General features: G+C 37.7%; 1 non-coding gene across 1 annotated transcript; it reads left to right on the top strand.

Annotated features, from left to right (window-relative positions):
• The first annotated feature begins 557 nt into the window (after positions 1–557).
• TRNAE-UUC (transfer RNA glutamic acid (anticodon UUC)) lies at positions 558–630 on the top strand. Its single transcript has one exon. It is a non-coding gene; the product is annotated as a tRNA-Glu (tRNA).
• Positions 631–5599: the final 4969 nt, after the last annotated feature.

Raw genomic sequence — 5599 nt, forward strand, 5'->3', positions numbered from 1 at the left:
GCTACAGACTGGGAAAAGTTTTCATCTGACAAAGGACTCATATCTAGAATTTAAAACTTTTATGACAATAATAAAAGGAAAATCAATCTAATTTTTATATAGACAAAGATTTAAACTAATTCTCCATAAGAGTTTTATATGAACAGTCATATGAAATGTGCATATGAAAATGTGCTCAACATCACTAGTCATCACAGAAATGCAAATTAAATTAATAAAGAGAAAACTTTACTCCTATGATATGTCTTTAAAAAAATAATAATAAATATTGATGAAATATAGAGCCACTAGGACTCTCATACATTTGTTGATGGAACTGTACAATGGTGCAACCTCACTGGAGAACAGTTGGCTCTTTCTTAAGAAATTAAACATACTCTTACCTCATACTTAGGAAATTCTGTCTTAATCATTAATCTCAAGTAAATAAAAGCATATACTCACAAAAAAATGCCTACATGAGTGTTCACCACAGCTTTATATATAATAATCAAAACTGAAACAACTCAAAAACTCATCAATTAGTAAATGAATTTAAAAGGTGTGATACATGGAATTCTCTGATGGTCCAGTGGTTAGGACTCTGCGCTTTCACTGCTGAGGGCCCGGGTTCGATCCCTGGTCAGGGAACTAACATCCCATGAGCCATGTGGTGCAGAAAAAAAAAGTGATTTATTCATGCATTGGAACACACTACTTAGCAGTTAAAGGAATGAACTTTTTATACTCAACAATATGGATGAATCTCAAAGATAATTTGCTAAGTGAAAGCATCCAGACACAAAAGAGTATATATATTGTATGGTTTAATATAAAACCATATGGCAGTCAAGAAATCTACAGACATAGAAACCAGATCAGATTGTGGTGGTGGTTGCAGTGGGACAGAGGGCTCGAGTTAGACCAACTGAAAATGGGCACAAAGGAACTTTCTAGAGTGCTGAGGACATTCTGAACCGTAATAGAAGTGGTGGTTACACGGGTGTATACATCTGTCAGAATTCGTTAAATAGTGAACTTAAAATGACTGCATTTTATTCTATGTAAGTTATACCTCATTAAAGTTTATTTTTTTAGGTTATAATTCCAACTGTATCTTCCTCTTTTACAAAGAGTCTCCCCCAACAGTTAGCAACATACATGCTATATCCATCCACTCTCTATATGACCCTCAACACTTTAGGGTCTTGTCTTTTCACTTATCACAGTAAGACAGTTCATAAGAAAATCAAACACAGGTCTGTTACTCTTGCATTCCTTAATACCTGGCCATTTTTCATATTAATCAAATTTCCTAGCCTCGATTCAGTTCATTTCATTAGAGGATCCCATTTAATTATCGAGACCACTGATTTCTCTTCTTGGAGAAATAGAGAAATTCCAGATCTAAAACTCATAACATCATTGCTTCTCAGACTTTGATTAATTATCTCAGGAGTGCAGGGATGATTGGTACCCATTAGAATTTAGAAAACTGCAAATTCCTCAACTTGACTTATGAATAAACTTTTAGTGAGTTCTCCCTTTTCTCCTGGGAGTCTCTGAAGCACATCTATAGAGACCAATGTCCCAGAGGAATCAATGACAATGCCCCACTAACAAATCGTTATTGTGAGAGAGGAAATCTTGACCTAGACCAGTGTGAACTGATCTACTAATCACTTTCAATACAATTCTCCTAAACGCTACAGAAGTCTTGCCATTTCTTGAAAGCTTTATGAATAGAATTCCATGATGCAGAACAGCATTTGCCTTAAATTCTAGAAAGATTCATTTCCCTTGTGCAAAAGGAGGAGGAAATTTTTCTGTTTCAATTCGACTCTGCCTTTATAACCAGTCTCTCCTTTTCTTTCAGTCCACTCATGGACAGGACACACCTCAGGACTGAAGTGTTTCCCTGGGAATCATTAGTGCTGTGAGTATCGTGATGCCACAGAGAGAGAAAGAGTACCATTTGGAGAAAAGTTCTGCTTTTCTCTGGAATGAATAGATACAGTAGCCTTGATGCCTTGAAGCCTTGATATAATTTCCAATAAATGAATTTCAGTCTCATGTAGAAAGTCATAACAATGACTTGGACTTGGACCTTCCTAAATAAAAATGGTCTTAATTTACTGCATCTTACCCAAAACCATCAATCCCTGGGATGAGTTTCAAACCGGTTGTCTCTGTTCTCATCCCAGCTTAGTACAGTTCGCCAAGTAGTGATCCTTGATGCACTCCTGAGTGCCCCTGCTTTAAGACTATAACCATTGAACATCTTCAAATTGACTATATGATCAGTCTTTAAAAAACTGATGTTGGTCTTTATCAACAATTAAAAAACAAAATGAATAAGCAAACAAAACAAAAAACAAAGCTTGGGACACTTGCTCTTAGCCCAAATCCAGAAAAGAAATATATTAATACTTTACTACTTTTATTCTTCTTTTGAGACCATGAAAAGATTAAGAAACACGAAGCATGCTTGATTGCAACAACATAGCTCAGAAAAAAATGATTCAACTTCATCTCAAGCCATGGAGCATTAAGTGGGTTAAGAAAGATATCTGTACTCAGGGCAGTCTGGAGAGCTGGGAGAATAACCAGAACACAGTAGGAAACACATATCCCTGATTAGGGAAAAACGGAGCAGAAAGGTTTGCATGTGGCGAAACTTACAAAAGAAAAGCTGGGAGCAGCAGCAGACTCGGAGACAAATTATTTAGCAAACAGTCCCTGTTATAACATCTCCAGCATTTGAAATATATAGATGGTAGCATTTTGTAAGCATACGCATATATCGGTTTACATAAAATTATAGGTAACTGGGGACAAAATTTCCACTTATATAATCATTCAGAAAACATCTTTTGAGGGCTTATTTTGTACCAAGTTCTGTGCTTAGGTCCTACAGATACTATTGCTGCCCTCAAGGGCCTTAGAGTTGACGGAGGAAACGGAGGAAGCCAAGGAAATAGTAAATACAATTTTCTAAGTGTTCGGATATAGATAACCCCAGGGCGTTATGGAAGCACATAAGAGTAGCACCTTTACTAGACTGGAGAAGGGAAGTCAGAGAAGGCTTCCCAGGAGGTGGCTCCTCAGCTGACATCTGAAGTCAGACAGGACTTAGTCAAATAATGCAGAGATTGGGGAAGGGTATTCTAGGCAAAAGAACATCATGAACAATGATTAGGAGACAAAAGCAAGTCTGGCACTTTCAGGGAACTAGAGCAGGGGTCAGCAAACTGTTTCTGTAAAGGGCCTGATAGTGAATATTTTTGCTTTGGGGGCCATCTGGCCTTGTTGCGACTACTCAGCTCTGCCATCCTAGAAAAGAAACAGCCAAAGGGAATATGTAACCGAATTAGTGTGGTTCCTGTAAAACTTTATTTACGAAAACAGGGCCATAGTTTGCCAAACTCTGAACCTGGGTAATTCAATAAATATGGAGCATAGAATGGGGAAGAGAAAGGAAAAAATATGGTAGAATATCAGGCTGGAAGATCAGGTAAATAAGACCAGATCATCAGTAGCCTTGAATGTCATGCTAAGGAGTTTGGATGCAACCCTCAAGGTCCTGACCGTGTCACTCCAGAATCTTGAAAGAGCTCGTTCAGTCACCACCTGCAGCCCCTTCCTCCATAAAGTGTAAACGAGCACATGTGCTGGAGAAGAAGGCTGACACCACCATATTTTACACACACACACACACACACACACACACACACATTTGTCTCATGTTGGCAAATTCCCTGACTCACGGTTCTCCCCCCTGCCAAAAAAAACCCCTCGTGAATCCATTCTGGAAACTGACTTACAGGAGGCTTGTCCCACCTGTTAGCTTATCAGAAGTGTCTGGACAAGCCTGACTCCAGCTTCAGCTCACGTTGGATTCTCTGCTCCAGTTCAATTTCACAAAAGTTAATCAGATTCTTGTCTGGAATGCATTTCCCCTCCATACCCCACTCTGTTTTCCTGTTGAACTCCTCTAGGACTCAGCTTCGGCACTCCCTCTCTTGAAAACCTTCGTTAACCTCCACCCAGGCTGGGTAAGGGGTCCCTTCTGGCTGTTCCGAAACCAATCTGTGCACAACTCTACTGGCTTATGTTGTAATCATTGTATGTGGGCTCTCTCCCTATCTAAACGTCAAGTTCCCTAATGCCCTATCAGGACTTGGAACATAGTAAGCTCTCAACAAATGCCTGTGGAATAAATAGGTCTAATTCCCCAAACTGTGAAATGTTTAGCCCTTAGAAATTTTGTATTGGCCCAGAGAGAATGCCACTGTCCTCTGTATGGGGAATGAAGATACACCTATATCTACTCCGTTTATAGGGACCAGGTTCATGGCCAGCTATACTGGCCATTAGTACAAATTCAAGTACATCTCTGAGTCCTATAGTTTCATGGAAAAGAACTGGAGCTTGTGACATTACAGACAAAAAGGTAACTTTTCCTGGTCTAGAAAAGAGATGGGAGAGAAAGGAAGTATTTTTCTGCCCTAAGTTCTCAGAGAACTGGTGCTCTCTCATATGGGGATAGAATTAAGCAAACTATCAATCAACTGTGACCTGCCTCTTTATACTAAATTTCCTATATACTTTGAAAATTGGGCAATTCATTTCATAGTAATTTATCTTACCCATTGCAAAAAGAACCATATGAAAGAATATCCTCGGTAAGACAGGAAATAATTTTACTATTTTCTAGTGAATTTTAGTGAAACAGAAAGTGCTCAGCCTATGAATTTGTATATACAAACAGGAATGCTTTACATGGTATAGAAATGTAGTTACAAAGGAAGATTTTGATAAGATGTACTTTCCAGGATTTCCAGTTTGTTATCCTTAGCATTTGCTAGCCTTTTCACTTTGTTAGGTTTGTGTCTACAGATCTTTATCCAATATACATTTATTAGGTTTTTCTCTATATTAGGCCCTGATTCAGTTGGTCTTGGAATTTTGAATTAAAGTTTAGTACATTTCCCTACTTGCTAAGCAATTCTATTCATTGAATTTTGAAGATGTTTTTAGTTGACTTTTAAAAAATGAGTCTGAATTAGAATTTGGAAGGGGGTTCTTTAGAAAAACATCTGTTCTATTATCTAAGTTGTATCTCACTGCTAATATATAATAGTAATGATTTTTAGTTATATAAAATGTATATATACATTAGTGTATCTGTATAAAATCAGCTTTCTTAAATTTGTGATATAAGTTAAGAATTTTCTTTCAGAACATAATATGAGAGTGTGATTTACTTCTTATGGGCCTACAGCTGGGGATATGTAGACATACCATTATATACACTGCTCATTTAAAATAATCGTGTAGATTACAGACAGATAAGTCATCACATTACAATGATTATTCTCATAGCTGTATAAGTGTGAAAAAGTACTTTTCCACTCATTGAGTGTACTTTTCAAAGTCCATTAAAAGCTGGTTTAGCTGGCAAGTAAGGAAGGAGAGCTTAGTGTGTATGTGCATGGGGGCGGTGTCATGAAGGACCTTAAATAGAATCAGAATCCTCCTTTTTTTGGTCTGAACTGTATTTGAGTGTAAGATTCTAAGGAGCTATTTTCCTGCCTGTCTTTCTAGAGTATCAGAGGAC

Source organism: Lipotes vexillifer, unplaced genomic scaffold (assembly GCF_000442215.2).
Source record: "Lipotes vexillifer unplaced genomic scaffold, Lipotes_vexillifer_v1.1 scaffold1447, whole genome shotgun sequence".
In the NCBI taxonomy this organism is placed as follows: Eukaryota; Metazoa; Chordata; class Mammalia; order Artiodactyla; family Lipotidae; genus Lipotes; species Lipotes vexillifer.